This window comes from Lonchura striata, chromosome 1 (genome assembly GCF_046129695.1).
Source record: "Lonchura striata isolate bLonStr1 chromosome 1, bLonStr1.mat, whole genome shotgun sequence".
Classification (NCBI taxonomy): Eukaryota; Metazoa; Chordata; class Aves; order Passeriformes; family Estrildidae; genus Lonchura; species Lonchura striata.
The window spans coordinates 7,552,002-7,570,879 of record NC_134603.1 but is presented as its reverse complement, the minus strand read 5'-3'; positions in this window follow the sequence as shown (position 1 = coordinate 7,570,879).

Below are 18,878 nucleotides of genomic sequence, written 5' to 3'. Positions count from 1 at the left end.
TGCTGCAGCATCCCTGCTGTTCAAATATACTGGCATAGGACAGAAAACTGATAACAGTAATTCTACAGAGCTTTTGAACCAGGACAAGAAGAGGATTGTGAACAATTACTGCCTTGGAGGCTCAGATGTTCTAAAGCAAAAAGGGGGAAAACTCATAATTTACCTGGACTGACTACTTTTGCAAAAAAAAGTAATTTTCTCTAAATTAAGAACCTGCCAAAACAGAAAAGTTAAGACAGGCATGCCTAAGAAAGATGATTAAGAGATACAGAATACTTTCCTGTGTAATCACTAATGCACAATAACCCTCTTACACTTAACCTTTATGTGCTACCAAAAGACAGCATCAAGATTGTCCTTCCAGCACATGCCTATTACTGAAAGCTTTTAATATCCTCCTTCCATCTCCATCAAAGCCAAGATATCAGGAACATAGAAAGACTTAACCACTTATTAAACAGTGCTATCATGTCAGGCAATATGTTCTTTTCTACAGGGCACTAGTGAATTGAATGTGCAAGAGAGACAAAGTGTCTAACAAAGAGAAAGCTGCTGCAGGACAAGCATTGCCTCTCCTCTCCCAAGAAACTCAACTAGCAAGGAAATCTCACAGAGTACAAACCAGAGCAAGCTGATGACAGCAGATGAGGCAATGGAAAATCACGGAAATAAAGGTGTGGAAAGAGACTTGTGGATATGAACCAATTTGGTTTTGTTTGGGGTTTTTGTTTGTTTAGTTGTTTTTTTTAGGTTTTTTTTTTCCTTTTTTAGATTTTAATATTACATCAATAGTACAAAAAACTTCATAGAATCATAAGTTCATAGAACAGTATGGGTTGGGAGGGACCTTAAAGATCATCCACTTCCAACCCCTTTTCCATGGGTAGGGATGCCACACACTAGATCAGGTTGATTAGGCTCCCATCCAAACAGGCCTGAGCCTCATACGAAGTTGTTTGTTGAATCCAACTTGGTATCTAATTGCTTTGATTACCTGGCTAAAGATGAACTTGACTCTCCCTTCCTCTTTTTCTGCAATGTGGACTTGGAAAACCGGTCCCACTGCCATGTTTCACATGGCCATTGCCCAAACATGGTGCACACCAGACCAAATACAGAACAGAGCTGAAAACCAGGATCTGAGGCAGTCACTGCTATCACAAAATCACAGAACACCCAGAGCTGGAAGGGACCAGGAAGGATTATTGAATCCAATTCCCAGCCTTGCACAGGACACCCCAAGAGTGCCTGAGAGCATTTTCCGAGTGCTCATTGAACTCTGTCAGGCTGGTGCTGTGACCACTTCCCTGGGGAGCCTGTTCCAGTGCCCAACCACCCTCTGGGTGAAGAACCTTTTCCTAACAGCCAACCTAAACCTCCCCTAGCACAGCTTCAGGCCATTCCCTTGGCTCCTGTCACTGTCACCACAGAGATCTGTCCCTGCCCTTCCTTTTCCCCCCATGAGGAAGTTGTAGCTGCAGTGAGGTCTCCCCTCAGTCTCCTCAAGGCTGAACAAACCAAGTGAGTTCTGTCACTGCTTGTATGGATTCCCCTCAAGGCCCTTTTCCATTTTTGCACGTCTCTTTTGGACACTCTCCAATAGCTTTATATCCTTATATGCTAAAGAACATGAAATAAATATCATTATATAACAACAGGTAATTAACACTGTGGGAAAGTCATCAGGGATGGCTCCAGTGAAAGAAAACACAACAAAGAGCTCTCCCCTGGCAATGTTCACACACCTTTATTGCACAGCAATGATGCATGCACACATACTGCCACAGAGAGGTCAGAATGAGCCTGTATCCAGCTTAACTACCCCACAGCTTCAGCATATTGACACCTGCACCATCTGGGGACACCAAACAGTGCAGACAGTCAGGACTCCTACATTCCTATTCTGGTAACTCTCATCTACCTCTGAAACTGCTGCTGATAAAGATTCACACTACTTAATGTTTGTTTCCTGTCTTTAAAGCTGTGTCTAAATCCATAATTACCAGCTGATGCATAGTTCTGAGTCATACAGACAAAAGCCACCAGCAATTCCAGGCTCTTCAGTTTCTGAAAACCAACCTGACACATTCTTCAACCTACAACATCACTCCTCACCTCTGCAAACCTCTGCAAATTGGAGGACACAGGGACTTGGCCATATTTTTGGACAGAATTCCACCCAGAAAAGAAACTATATGCCCAATAACATATGGGTGCATGGCAGACATGAGGTTTAGACTTCTATGTTCAAAATGGTTACCTAAAATATTGCCTGCAACTTTTACAGGGCCTGGAGCATTCAGAGCAGACATTTGCTCATGGTCATATGAGATCCCAAGTGCAGTACTAAGGTGAGAAAGAAAAACAACATCAAAGAAACCCCCAAAGCTACACTCCCACAGTGAAATAAAATTTCATTTCAATGGAAAATTAAAATATTAATATAAAAAAACCCAGAATTAATTATCTTGTTTATTTCACTTTCAAAAAAAGTTTTTTTTCAATCAGCAAAACAGCCATTTAATTAGGCTTTGCAATTCACATACAATTGAATAAAATACATGTAAAAAAAGGCATAAGTGCCTCAACTCATTATACACTATTGTTTGAATGAATACAGCTTGCCCCCTTAGCCCCTTCATAGTGACTTTCCACAAATCATCTCTCCGAGAGCTGAGGGGCTGAGTGGGCTTTGTGCAGACAGGTCAAGTGGACCTTTGTGTTCTTGGAGAGTCATAAACAGCACAAAAATCCAGTGCATGTAATTAAGCTAAAGGATACAGACTCATTAAATCATTTCCACCAAATGATTATAAGTTTCCAGCAATCAGATTGCTCAGGATGCTGCAAAAGGAATTGCTCTGGATGCAAATTCGACTTGAGGAGTAGAATGCTTTGTGCATCTTTTTTCGGAACCTTGCCAAGGCAAAATGAGAAGAAAATAGTGTATTGAAGCTTCCAGTCTGAGCTCAATTACTGCAACTGTAGTAAAATAATCATCTGAAAAATTCAGAAAAAAGCATCCTGCAAACGCAGGTAGGGAGGCGCCTGCACCTTGTTGAACACAATAAAAGGAGGGTACCGGCGTGCATTTCGCATTCAGAATACAAAAGAAACAATATGATTTATAGCCGAAAATCAGCTGTAAAATGTGAAGGCGTCGGGGACGAATGAGAGAGGGAGCCACCGGGAGGCACTATTGCCACTCAGCAAGGGCGGGATGCGAGCCGCTCCTGCTGCCGAGGCGCCCGGCCAGCCTCGTGTGCAGGTCACCGCTGCGCAGAAAATGCACTTATTTACAGCCTGCTGCACGTTTACCTGCCTTGAATGCTGCTGAAAATGTTTGCAATAAAAATGATGCGCGACTTTTGCTAGTTACCAGAGACTAAAGTGGTTTGTGGGTTTGGTTTTTTTGTTTCTTTCTTTGTTTTCTTTTACAGCATCATCTAACTTAATCCTGAATAAAAAAGAAGGCTGTCATGAACAAACTGAAATCTTAAGGGATTATGAACGAACTTCCTTGCATGTTAGAAATCTAGGAATGTCTGCAGAATGAATACTTACCTTTCAAAACTGCAAATTGCTATGAAAAATAAGGAAAATGAAAGTAATGTTAATATGACTCTCCTTGCAGTTGAAAAAACCCTTTAATTTTGTGTTTTATTAATACTATTCTGTATCAGCCACTTTGATTTTAATCTCAGGAGAAAAAGCCAAAACTGAATGCAGTGCAGATGAAAAATCAGAAACCACAGAAGCCTGAGACATCCTACTCTTATATTGACACTCATCAGAAAATAAAAATCTGCAAAATCCAGCTTCTTTTTTCTTCCAGCTACAACTAAGTAAAATCTTGTCTTGTAACTAACAATTTTTTGGCAATCTGAAGAATATTGTACATCTTTTAAAACTCTGTATTCATATATTTTGAAGGAACTTCAGAAAAAGATTTGACTCTCATTTGTGAAGTATCACAGTCAGAGAAGGGTTTACCTAATATTCTTGTCTCATGCATTTACTGTATTTTTCAATGTTGCCATAATCTAGAAAAATACAGTTTATTTAGGATTTTTGTCATTTTATAATGAAAATACCATATGAAAAATTCAATTTAAAATAATACTTTATGATCTCTAATGATTCATATGCACAAGATCTTAACCCCTGAAGCAGATCACACATATAACATTTTCCTTCTTTGCTGTTCCGCACAATATTTCAGATGCAAGATGTTTCCCCGTTTTCAGTTCAAGGAAGAAACACACTTTTAATTATTGATAAATATTGATATTGATATCAGATTGATATTTATGTTGACATTGATACTGATATTGATATCAGCTCCCTTGACTGCCCAACAACTTTTAACACAGAAAGATCAGCTGATAGCATTAATTATAGAAATACAATGCAAAGAACCCAAAGTGAACAATTTTAAGGCACATTATACTTTGAATTCTTTAATTCACCACACAGAACTCATTCAGAGAAACTCAACACACATCTCAATTGAAACTCCTTCTTTGTGCAGAGGTTTAATGTCAAAGTGAGTCTGGTAGGTTAATCCATGGGAATATCAGATCTTGTCTGCCAAATTTGCCTGTGCCAAGAGCCTGTGCTCAGGCAGCTGGAAACAGCTGGCTTAAATTTACTTCTTCTCGAAGCTAGAAGAATGAAAATCAGCTCCAGGTTTGATAGCTGTGCTCCAGCAAGAGTGTGTCCCCTGAGGTGATGGTTATTAGCAGAAATTGGAGTAAATTACACTAAACAGTTTTGGTTTTAAGGCACAGCCACACACCTGGCTTGTGCTCTGCTGTGCAACAAGGCAGCAGAGTTAGCCCAGGTCAGATAATGATGGGCACCAGAGGAAGGTGGTTTGCTCCAAGGGGTGCCGACTGAAAGCTAATTGCTGCTCTGTCACACCTTTGGACAACTTTCTGTGCCTTGGAACTTCATCTCCAAAAGATTAATTCTTTAATTATCACAGTATTTTACAGATAATTCAATTTATGACTGCCATGTTCTTCAATATTGTTGTAATGAGGCTCATATAAAAACTCCAGAGATGTCCTTACAGCTACCCTCTATATAAGCTGGACAAGCAGAAATTACGTGCCTCAGGCACAAGATAACCAGCAGCTTCAAGAAGAGCAAAAATATCTGCTTATTTCAGGTAGTTATTTAGTTTGTATTGCTAGACAAAGGAAACAAAGAGTAATAATTTATTTCTACTCCAGAGAGAGAGAGGAAAAATTGCTAAGTTCACGAATGCATTCACTGAAGAGTGGTCAGGCATTGGAACAGGCTTCTCAGGGAAATTGTGGAATCATCATCTCTGGAAGTGGTTAAAAAGCATTTAGATATGGCACTTGGGGGCATGGTTTACTGCTGGACATGGCAGTGCTGGGTTAATTGTCAAACTCAATGATCTCAGAGGTCTTTTCCAACCTTCAGAATTCTATGAAACTATGGTAATATTCTGCCTGTTTTTTTCTACCTTTATTTAAAAAACTAGTGAAATTACAGTCAAGTTAAATGTGAGATTCAGACCCACTTGTCTTTATGGGAGATTTCAACTTCCCAGACATAACTGGAAATATCATCTTGCTGTGACAAACTGACACATCTTGAAAATTCTTGAAGTTTGTAGGAAATAACTATTTATCACAGGTACTCAGTGAGCCAACCAGGAAAGATGCCCTCCTATGTGATACTTACCACATCCTAGGTCTGCTGTTTGTGAAAAGAGAAGGACCCACCAGGTGAGGATGTGAAGGTTCCTGACTGTGTCCAGAGGGTAACAAAGATGGTGATGGGGCAGGAAGCTGTGTCCTGTAAGGAGCAACTGGGGGCTCTGGGCTTGTCTGGTTTGGAGGAGGTTGAGGGGCAACCACATAACTCTCTGACAGCTTCCTGAGGGGGAAAGGGAGAGGGAGGTGCTGAGCTCTTCTCCTTGGGATCCAGTGATAGAACACATTGGAATGGTTCAAAACTGTGAAAACTGTGCCTGGGAGGTTTAGACTGGGCATTTGGAAGCATTTCTGTACTGAGATGTTGGTCAAACAGTGGAAGAGGTTTCTTAGAGATGTCATCGATGCTCCAGGCCTGTCAGTGTTTAAGGGGCATTTGGGCAATGCCCTTAAAACACTTTACTTTTTGGTCATCTCTGAAATGATCAGGCAGTTGGATTAGATGGTCTTGTAAATCCCCTCCTACTGAAATAGTCCATTTTGTTGAGTTCTATTCCTGTCACAGACAGTGATTAAAAAGCAGCTCTGCCCCCACGCTGCTCATTGTGCCGAGAGTCCCCAGAGTTCACTCAGGAACCTGTGATGACCTCTGGGTGTGTTTTCATCCCTGTGCTAATGAGAGTTAACAATATTACAGAATCCATTTTAAAAGCTGCCATTTCCAACACTGATGTCAGGGGTAACCTGCAGGTAGGAAATAGTTTCATTTGTTTTTTTAAACAATTCAGTTGTTCACTTAGCCTAAGCCTTCTGGAGTTATAGGCAACCAGAACAGCTTTCTTGAACCATTGCACCCAGAACATCATCTGAGAGCATTTGGAAGGTTATATTTCCAATGTTGTTATTACAAATTAAGCCATTCAGGGAAGATAGATGTAGAAAAATCTGAAATTTGACTAAATTTAACTCACATACCTTCATTATTTGGAAGATTAATTTGTACACGACTGAGAATTCTTTGTCCTTTTTATTTTCCCTAAAGGATAATATTGTTTCTACAAGCTAGTGGGAGTAGAAGGCTAAAAACAACTGCTGATGGGTTGTGAACTGAATAGAATAGTCATCATAATTAATAGCTTAGTAATATTCTTTACAATGTCTTGACCTGGCAGAAACTTTAATCTATAATTAATTATAGTCCTCATTTTGGATAGGCTTTTTTTTTTGGTAGAAAAAGGAATAACAGTATTTGTGCTTATCTATTTAACTGCTAACATGTGTCTAATTTCATTAAAAGTGAAACTTTGGGTTTGATTTGCAACAATGAAAACACATATGCATAAGCCCTGACAATTACCTTAAAACTAACTAAAAATTTTCTTGCTTTTACCAAGGTATAAAATTAGAATTTTTTTCGTATAAAAATTAGTTAAGAAAACCTGCACTTGCATGCAGTTATAGTCTGGAAATTGCTGTCCATTTTTTCCATGTCAGTAATGTAGTAGCTGTTAGAGCTAAAAGACAGGCTTGGAGGACATTTGTTTTAAAATTTACTCCATGGAGACTTCCTGGATTTATATGCTTTTATATGGGAAAGGGCAAAACAAAAACAATGTTGAAAACTAGGTTATATAGATAGAGCATGCACCTAGTTATGTACTATAAATCATGCAGATGAGTATTTTTAACTGGGGGAAGGAGACACAAGAACAATGAAGAAATGTAGATGTTCCTAAACCCTAAGGTGCTGATATTCTGTTCTGGACACACCAGAAATGCACATAGACATTGAGCTTTTTCCTCAAAGAGGTCTGATAAATGAAGGAAGGCCTCCCAAGGGGTTCTCTTAGGTTCCCTAATTTTAACAAAATCAAAAGTACACTCCAGTAAATGTTTTTTCCTCAAGTCTTTCCTCAAATAAAATGAATTATGTACAAAGATTATTTATTTCATTTCAGATGCTTTGGAATTTGTAATAAACAGGGCTCTGAAGACTTATCTGTAAATGCTTTTCCTGTTTATTTATGTCATTTTTATCAACGCTAACTCTTATCTCTATCCCAACATCTTATGTCTCCCACAAAAAACCCCCACAAACCCAAATATTATTAGGTTGCAAATGCTGAGATATGTTTAAGTTGCTGCCTCTCTGCATCTTTCCATCCACAGAGCAAATGGAATAGGAAAGTTTACATTCCTGCAGGATTGATAGTGAGATTTTTTTTTTACATTAATTATATACTTAGAAAATGGATTCTCTGGCTGTTGAAGTCAATTTTATAACTAAATTAGTTGCAGGATTTAGGAACAGTCATGCAAAATTAAAGAAGAAAAGTGCAAATAAAAAAACAACCTGAGGATATTTTTATAGTAACTCCATTTTTTACACAAATATGGTTTTTTTGTTTTTATTTTTTTGTTGTTGTTTGGTTTTTTTTTTTTGTTTTTTTTTTAACAGATGTAATTCTGTCTTCTTTCTCTCACAGCCCAAAGCATGAGCTCTGTCAGGATCCAGAAAATATGTAGAGCAGTGCCTAAGATTCAGACACCCAGTCTGGAAGATGTCTCCTGAGAACAGTCAGGAGACATACTCAAAAGGACAAAAGCTGCCAAAATACACTTGTAACTTTTTTCTTTATAAAAACTGAGCTGCAGAAGTATCTGCCATGATATTATCCCAGTAGCCACAATATTTACCCAGAAACTGTTGAGAACTAATTTGTATGTGTTGGGAAGATTTTCCTCTCTTGGAAAGCTACTCTAGTCAGCAATTCACTCTTTCACATCCATTCTCCCCTTGCCATATGAATCTTTCCTCCTTTCCAACACAGGCAAGCACTTTGACTGTACTCACAGGTTACTATGTTTTGCATTCAGTAAACATTGGATTTAAACAAGAAATAATCTTGAGGGCAAGTTGAGCCTCCAGGACTCCACACTCTAAATTCAAGGCATTAAGCACTGGTGTCAAAAGATTTCTGATTGAGTGTTAAACCCAGCAGGTTCTTTTGCACAAGAGCATCACAATGATTTTAGCACATTTTTTTTTTCCATTTTTTAGATTAGACACCATCCCTCACAACTGGTTTTGACTCTAGACTCTGAGAAAGTTATCTAGGATGTCCTTAACAGAACTCTGTATGGCGTCTAAATTGAAAAAAGGATATTAAAAGATGGACCTCTCCCACACCCAGTTTTCCACTGGAAACTGCTGAGGTACCAGCAGTGCCCTAGTGAATCTGATTGACTCCTCAAGGGATCTAGTTCTTCCTGGAGCATTACAGAGAAGGCATATGGTAGGCTCTGGCTTCCATTTCTTGGGACCAGGCGCCTAAAAAAACCCAAAACATTGCAAAAAATCACAGCAGTCCTTTATCCATCTGTCTTTAGTGTGCTGGTGTGAGACAATTTCACTCCAAGTTGTTCATGCTGAAGGAGTCCTACTTAACTGAAGTACTGCCATAGAAAATAGCTGAGCAGATCAGCTCTTCCTGGAGGATAACTTTGCTCACTGAAGCAGATGATAGTCATCCAGAAACTGACACAATCCTGAGAAAAGCTGGAAGACACAGAAGGTTCATTTCAGCTAAAATTTTGGTGGTTCTCTCTTCCCATTATAAATGTGCTCATTAGAGTCCATCGTAAGAGGCCTTCACAAATGTTTGATGTTAAACACCTACACAACCTTTTGCAAAACAAGGTCATAGCTATTGCCAGTTATGCTGGTACTTATTTTTACCTGCTGTCATTGTAGTTTGTTTATAAGAGGCTACCAAAGAACTGTAATGTCATTAAATACCATCCAAACATGAAAAACTTGGTAGAGAACTTTAATCCCTACAGAAAAAAAATATGGCTAAGCCACAGAGGAACAAGTATTTACATTTTTTAAACACTTTTGAAATCACTAGCCTTACGTGAGTAGACTTCATCTGTGAAAACAAATCATCTTATGATAGATTTCTTTGGGGTTAATATCAAGGTAACATCGTGTTGCCATTGGATACACCTCAGCCATTTAGAGAAGAATAAATATTGTCTGAAATCAATATATTTGTGTCCTTAACCAAGATGAGAAATCCCAATCATTACAACCATTTTTGTCTGTAAAAGGAGATGGTGTTTTTCAGGGACTTTCCATAAGCTACAAAGAAATTCTCCATGGATGGGAAAGGGTTCAATTCAGTTGTGTAAGCACAAGCATCTAGTGCTATTAAATGCTAAGGTGTACACAGATAGACACATATATGTATATGCACCTTAGGGAGCACATATAAATTATACGTATATGTTTTATAAAGCTGGAGGTCAGGTGTCCTATTCTAGATTTGTTATGTCACATCAGACACGCGTTTGGTCCCTGCCTCCCTGCTGAGTGAATACTATGTCACATTTATGCTGAAAGAAAGCTCAGTTCTTGCTGTGCACTCCGTGCTGAAGCACAGGTGGTGACCTCGCTGACCACCTTTACTCATGGTCAGTAATTTAAACAAAGAAGCCAGAACTACACCCATGATCTTCAGCAATTCCTATTTGCTCTCTATTCTCCTTCCATCCCCTCCATAAGATGTGTTAAGATGTTATCTAGAAGTAATTATTTTTCACAAACAAAATTTAAGCTATACATTTTTATTTTTCAGACAGAGTTCATGCAAAACCCAGTTTAGAAATGAATGTTTTAATTTAAACATTCATTATTATGTTCAGATTGACAGCAAAGAGAATTCACTGAGAATTTCTAAAAAAAAAAAAAAAAGTCATGCAGTTCTGGTGACCCTGTTATAAAATGTAAGTGATCACTGTTTCACAAAGTAAATAGTAGCTCTCATTTTCCTAGAAATTCTCCTCTGTTCAGATTCCATGCACTAAAACTGTTCTCCAGTGGTAGAGCAACACCTGCCTGCAGGGAAGCATTGCAGGAAACTGACTTACACATTGTACTAAAACTACACCTGCAGACAACAGAGGAGTATAAACAAAAGCTGTATCACCCATTGAATATTGAAATAATTGCATAAAACTGAGGATTCCAGCTACTACTACCAAAAAAAAGCAAAAACCAAAACCTACCAAACCCCCAAAAAAGCCACCTATCTTAAGAGCTCAACATGCATGTTGTTCCCTATTATGAAGGAAACCAAAAGCCCAAACCAAATGGTCCTACATGGTGTTAATAAAAAAAACATGTCTTCTTTGCAGAAAGAAATCAAAGTACAAGCTTTAAACCCATCAGATAACCCTGACCAAATGGACCACAAACAAGGGTAGGGACTTGCTTCACTCTAAGGCTCCATTGCTCATGCCACAGTCTTTAAATGTAAGACACAGTTTTACCACACATTACCAACTCTTCCTCTCCTTTTTTCCTAGGGTGTTAATAAGGTTTAATTAGCGAAATAACCATTTGCAGTAGAACTACATTTCCCAGAGTGGTTTTCTTTTTTCAAAGCAGTTATATTTCAATACCTGTCAAGATCCATATAACAGAGAACTTTCTTCTTGAACCTTTATCAGGGAATGGATTTTAAGACCCAGTTGAATCAGTCAATACAATTGTATTGTAGAACTGTTCTCAATTCAGGATTTTTCAGTATTTGTAAATGAAGACAAAAGATAGGTTCTTACAGGGACCCTGTTTTCTCTCAGCTTACTCCACTGTTGCATCTGTACAATGTTTTATGTTATAACTGATTACTTAATAACAAAATTTAAAAGAGGAATACAATTTTCTAAGAATTTCCTCAACCTAGGAAGTATTAAATGACATGTGGCACAGGTAACATCAAGGGCTACATTGTGAGCTTTTTGGTGGTGTCTTAAAATTTTTTAAAACACACAATGGGTTTTTTAATATGAGATAATATTATTTTTCACATTTTAAATGCATATTAACATTTATTTCTTCCAAAATTTCTTGGAGCTAATGCCCTTTTTCTGGTGGGTTGTTTGTAAGACACTGGAGAAGCAGAAATTAATTCAAAATTTCAGGGCTTCTTTTTTCTCAATTTAGGTAAAGAAACACATTATATATAGCAATAGCTGTGTGTGAGGCCTTAGGGTTTTGTGCGTTTTAAAGGTGGACATTGATGGCTGTTTTTAAACCAGGTTAGAAATAATTCCAGTAAAGATCCTGCTGTGTCAGCAGGTCTGGATAAAAGTAATCAGTACAAAATGATGTATGGGTTTCTTTTCTTTAATAAAAACCCCATACCAAACCAAACAAAGCCCAAAAGAAAACAGAAGTTGAGAGCTCAATGTAAATAAGGAAAAGCTAGCTGCTGCTGCCACGAATGAGTGTTTAGGTTACTTAAAAATCACCAGCAAAGGATCAGCAAAAGCAGGTTTGATACAAATTTGCAAAAGCATGACAAAGTTTGATGGCAAGGTTCACTCTACTACTTACTATATAAATAAAACCCACAAATAAAAACTGGTTGAAGAGTAACCTATGAAGACTTGCTGAGACCAGGAACACAAATGGATAAAGAGGGAAAAGAATAAGGGATGCAATGGGGTAACAGAAATCCTATAGTTGATTCTCAAGGTTCAGAGTAGACACCCTTACTAAACTTAGTCTCAGATTTGATCAGCCATTTAGATCTAAAGGATTTAGCATAATGAGACTACAGAAAATATTTTCCATATATAGTGATGGGTACTATAGTGTCAGGTAAATTTAGGCTTTTATCTTTAGTTTGATATGAGAAAGGGCAACTGGGCACTTTTATAGATACCTAGGTTTGAAAAATATCACATAATTGTTCACAATCTTTAGGCTGGGTGAATATTACCAAGCAAGATCTAGGGTGCATAAAATCACTCTCCATAACCTGAACAAGTGGAATAAGCTTTACTGTCTTACAGCTTCAGGGCAGAAGCTCAGGTCCTGCAGTGAGCTCTCTCCTGGCACACTCACAGCCCCGAGTGCTTTACATAAAAGGAGGTCTGAAAGTGCAAGGGAAGGCTGTTACTGGGGGCATTGTATCCAAGTTTTGGCAAGGCAGTTCAGCAGATATTAGTGCTCCCTGGACTCTTTCCTTGGGCAAACTGTTGGATTAGATGACCTTGTGGGGTCTTTTTCACTCTCCTTTTCTTTGGTTAGGTATCACACAGCTCCCTGTAAGATTGTGTTCTTTGTGCTGTCAAGAAAAAAATATTCATGTTGATATTTTTCCTGCATGTAAAGGACAACAGCGTCTGGCAAAACAATGTTTTATAAAGCTGCACTTGACCACTAACCTGTTGTGTTAAGGACATTTGAATAGTCTTCCATATTGAAAAACCAGCAAGAATTTAACACCGCTTAGATAAATACCATAATCTTAAAATGAAAGTATGTTTCTTTCACACATTCCCACTTCTATGCTTTAATTTGTCCCAGCCTACCTGAAGTGTTTTTACTGAAATTAGATCTGTTACTAGTGTAATATTATAGCTGTTCTATTTCTGTGATATTAAAAAAAAAAGAAATAGAAATGTATCTGGTTATACTTAGCATTGGATATTTTTAGTATTGTTTCCTAATCTTGCTGTGGAAATCTAATGCAATATAGAACATAAGAGATCACATTATTATACTTATAGCTACAATATAAGCAATCAGAAATAAAAAAAAACACAAACCCAAACAATAATGGATATTAAAAATCTAATTATTTCTGTCATTTAGAGAATAGTATTTGTTTTATTATACAACCATGAATATGGCACATTTGTGTAACACATTATGTTTATTGAAAAACAAATCCAAGATGAGATAATTTTAACTGCATATGGTATCATGGGAACAGGAGATTTGTGGCAAAACACCAGGAAAAGAAATCACAGTAATGAATGAAAAAATCAGTAGCTGAGAAATTTATGGCAAGGGACCCATTTGTTCTTTATAATTGTTATGCTAATTTTTGGGACTTGCTGGAGCAGCAAAGTAGAGATTTTAGGATGAAGGCATCAATTACCAAATACTAATGCTATAAAGATATCATGAGCTTCTCAAGGTAATTTCAAACACCCATTCATGCCATACTTTTCAAGCACTGCACTTTTACTTGAACTCTGTAAGGGGTAAAACTGTTCAGAAGTCAATAAAACTTAACAGTTGCCTTATGGAGACAAAAGTGGTTTCCTTAGGAAATACTATGTTCTAATCCTCCACTAATTTGAAAAAAAATATAATAAAATATCTATAGGTCCCTAAATAAGACCCAGAATTGAGATATTGGACTACTGAGGTATTATTTTTAAGGAAGTGTGTGCTTGGATACATTTTAAGCCTTACTAAGCATTTCTTACCTGAATTTACATTTGCAGCTGTTCACTGCCAAAAATAAGGCAGTGCATGAATAAAATTCAAACTATGGATTTTTAGTAACTTATTTTGACAAAAATTTATTTCTCAGTATAAGTCACATAACTGCATTAAGTCAGAATCCCAAATTATTAGGGGAAATGATGGGGAGAGAAATGAGGGAAGGACACTGCACCTAATGAAAATATTCCAGCAGGAAAGTGAAGATATATTTTTGCCTTAACATTCCACTTTATACATTGCTCTATAATGAAATAGTCCTGCTATAATGAAATGGTCCTGCTTCTTACTTTCCCTCATTTTGCAAAAACTTAATACATAGATGGAAGTGCTGTGATACTTGTGAATGGATGGTCAGGACTATTTTCTTTCCATTTGAGTTCTAAATTAAAAATCTGAAATCATGCCATTATCACTTATTGAATTCTCAGGAATAGTTTATAGAAACAGGTGTTTGGGGGTTTTTTGGGTTTCTGTTTGTTTTGTTTTCCTAGTGACTTCTCTTCTCACAGTCACATTTCCTTTAACATTCCCCAAAGCAACAGCTCTCCCAATTCCTCTTGCTGTATCTTGCAGTGCCAACTCTTCTTGGGATGTCCTGTGCAGGGCCAGGAGTTGGGCTCAATGATCCCTTTGGGTCCCTTCCAGCTCTGAATATTCTGTGATTCTATGATTCTTATCTATGTACTGTCCAAAGGTAAAGAGCTACTAACTTAAATATGTAGTTTGCTTACTGCAAAAATTTAAAATAAATTTAAGTAAGTAAACATTTTATTTCAAAATATAAGACCAAAACACAATGATTAGAAGTTTCAATAGAAATGAATCTAAACTTATGTGACAGAGTTAAAGAACAGATTTCTTGTGAGATAAAATTCATAAGTATAGAAGGTGACAAAACTCTGCCTTGCTATCCAAGTTATTTTTAAAAATTATTAGCATTTACCAATGTATATAGAAGGTGACAAAACTCTGTCTTGCTATCCAAGTTATTTTTAAAAATTATTAGCATTTACCAATGTATATACAGCTGAAATATTTTTTAAAACAATTGTTTTGCATACATCATCTACCTGGATTTGTGATATTAAAAAATTAAGCAATAAGATACACATGCAACAGTCACATCAACATTGTGAAGATGGCATTGATGGGTAGGTTGAAAGAATTAGCTTTAGAAAGCAGACCTATTTTGTGTTATAAGTGCAAATGACATTATTTGGAGCTAAATAGAAAAACATAACATCCTTCTAAGGAACTGCTGGTGAGCTGAGCAAACCTGTGATGGCAAAGACTGATGATTCTCCCTGTTCTTTAACTCTTTGTGTCACAAAAGATACCAAGAACAGGATGCTGAGAACATTTTGCACTGATTTATCCTTCCACTGTCTCCTGGCAGAGTGGGTGCATGTATAAAATCCACATTTCACAGACTGATCCGCATGTGTGCTCTGAGTGGGAGCTGAGTCTTGCTGTCTCACATGGTGAGTTCCTCTTTCATGTGTTACCTTGTGGAAGGTACAGAAGGCACATGGTTCCATTTCCAAACAGAAAATGCTCTATGCCTTTTTTTGTTTGTTTATTGTCCCTCCTCTCTCCCCACCATTGCTCCTTTTGGGGCTCTCCTACATCCATTGCTTTGCTTCATAATCTCACTTCAAGTATACAAGATCACTTAAAAGCAGTATTACTTTTGCATGCACTTTGGTCTCAACATAGTCTGCAAAGTTTTCATGAACTATGTTCTGACTCACCCTTCAGCTTTTTAAATAATATTTTTTATTCCAAGAGAAAAATGGACATTTTACTTCTAACCCTCCTCCTTCTTAAGAGGAGCTTAAGAAATGCTCTTTATAAGACTGCTTTACTATTACTGTGTAGACCTAAAGTTTAAAAGCAAATGCAATAAACCACCATCACCAAATGGCCTCTATTATATAATAACTTTAGTTCACTCTGACTCTCTGAGGATCTGAGCAGTCAGAACAATGTTCTTTTCTGATATATTATCAGAAGAAAAGAAACTGTGGTTTTCATGCACAGTAATGAAAGAAATAGGCCATGGGTAAATCAGAAATGAAATATTGCAGAAAATAGGGGTATATAGAAGATATTAAGGCAGCAGATTTATTTCAGGGTTGGAGTAGCTAATATTCGTCACCTTGGTTCCAGTAAGCAACAAGGAAAAAGGCACTGATATTTTCAAAGCTCAAATATCCAGTGAAATCATGCAAGTAGACAGGAAACACAGATTGTAATTTTGAATTGAGTTCTGTTTCTTTTTCAAGAAAACATCATCATACAAAGATAATGTTGGGAGCCACATCACAATCTTAGCAAGACAACAGATAACTTATAGATGATGAAGACTTGGTAGTTAGGAAAGACAGTCTGTGAGAGACAAACTTTTAATGGCTTGAATATAGGAAGAAAAAATTAGCAACAAACAATTCCACCCTGTAAAAAGCTGTCCTAAGAACAAAAGCGAACATTCATTAGCACACAGCACAATGTGCTAAAAGATGTGAAAGCAGGAAGAGGACAGGTATAACGGAGATAAGGGTATACTGGATTTGGCATCACCCATGTTCAGAGCAATAAAAGAGGTAAGTGGGAGGACCAGATGCATCAAGGTTTGTATTACATGTTGATTGTCCCAGCACCAGAGAAAGCAGCCACAAAGTGCTCAAAGCAAACCACTTTTGTAAGCATTCTAGGCAGGAATATAGGAAATTAAAGGGTGTACAGTTTTGCAAAAGCTCCTAGCAGAGGAATTTAGCAATAGTACAACATTTCTTTATAGCTACAGTATAAGATCAAGAAAGGATTACTAAAAAAGCATTTATATTCAAATATGACAGAAGAAAAAAAAGGCTATCTAGAAAAGGTTTTTTTTTGCCATGAGAACGTTGATATCTTTTGCATGATTAGAACTATAGGAAGTGTGTATAAGAAAGTACATAATAGAAAATTACAAAATCTCAATTTTTAACAAATACTTGTACAAAACAAATAACAGGCTGTAAAATCATTGAACCTTATTCAAAACAAGATTAGAAAAGACCCTTTTGATATTACAAAATGTTTCAGAGCAGAGATTACAAAGTTCATCAAGATGCCTAAGTCACATCATATGACCAAGGCACATGTGTGTGCAGCTCCAGGACTACACAGCTCCACTGCTACAGCTGCCATTAGCAAAATACCCACAGGAAAGAAAAAATCCTTCAGATCATGCATACTTGAATATAATGACAAAGGTAGTGAAGTCACTGCAATGTATTGACTCAATTACTGCACTAGGAATCAGAGAGAGTGTTCTGATACAGTGTGTTAGCCTTTAAGAACTAGAAAGAAAGTAAAGTAGAATGATAGAATTTATCTGCTGTAGATGATGTAATGGTTTTGCACTATAGGTCATATACAGTCTGTGTACTGTGTTCTACCTTAACTTGGCTGATTACATTGATTAGGTCCAATAAAGCCTAAAGTTTGAACTATGAGGCAAAAGGTATAAAAGAGAAAGAGGTGAATTTTTACAGAAAATCTTTTGAAAACAATTTGCCATGGATGTTTTGATATGACAGTACACTCTTATTTATTTTATCATATTTTAAAACACATGCAAGTTAAAAAAAAAAAAAAAAAAAAAAGAAAAAAACCCACAGGAATATTGGAGAAGTGTGATACTTTCATCACGCCTAATAGAAATTGGCAAGTAACACACTGCAATATTAAGGAAGCCAGAACCCACTTAGCAACATGCTAGTTAGAATTGTGGTGAGTCACATCTATCACTAAATGTGGTATTTGTGACAAATCATTTCTCCAAACAGATCCTGCTTCTATAGGTCTTCAATGAGTTGAAGTCTCAAATAAATAATGATTCTGTAACAGTCTGTTGTGGTCTGAGATTTAAATGAGGAACCCAGGAGTTAATCAGAATCAAGGACTATATTAGAGGCATGTAAATTCTACCACAGAATTGGAAATAATCCCAGCAGGGTGACAGCCTGTGGGTGCAGTGCCTTCAGTATCTGAGTGAGGGTGCTGCAACAGGCTCCACTTGATTAGGTGTTTTTGCCTAAATTACTGCCCCCTCTGTTTTTTCTCCTGTGACAAGTGTTCCATCTATTCAATGATCACACCAAGCTGCCACTGACCGTGGTGTGCTCATATTCCACAAGCCAAGCAGCACAGTGAGAGAGGTGATTCTGCTCCTTGCTCTGCTCTCATGAGACCCCACCTGCAGTGCTGCATCCAGCTCTGGGGTCCGCAGGACAGCAAGGATAGGCATCTATGGCAGCAGGTCCAGAGGAGGCCACAAAGATGGTCAGAGGTCTGGAACACCTTCCCTGTAAAGATGGGCTGAGTTGGGACAGTTCAGCCTGCAGAGGAGATGGCTCTGGGGAAACCTTATAGCATTTTGGTACTTAAAGGGGGCTTATAGGAAAGATTGGAACAAACATTTTAGCAGGAGCTGCTGTGGTAGGACAAGGGACAATGATTTTTTTAAGTAGAAGGTAGACTCAGACCATATATAAAGAAATTCTTTACAATGAGTGTGGTGAAACACTAGACCAGGCTGCCCAGAGAGGTCACAGATGCCCCATCCCTGAAAACATTCAAGGTCAGTTTTGATGGGGCTCCGAGCAACCTGATCTAGTTGAAGATGTCCCTACGCATTGCAGGAGCAGAGTTGGACTAGATGACCTTTCCAACCCAAAGCATTCAAGGACTCCATGGAAAAGACAAATATTTAGTTGTACTTGCTTTCCAAACCAAAGCATTCAATGATTCCATGGAAGACAAATATTTAGTTGTACTTGCAATATTTGGAACAAAGACATAATAGTGAAATTACTGCTTGTAATCACTGC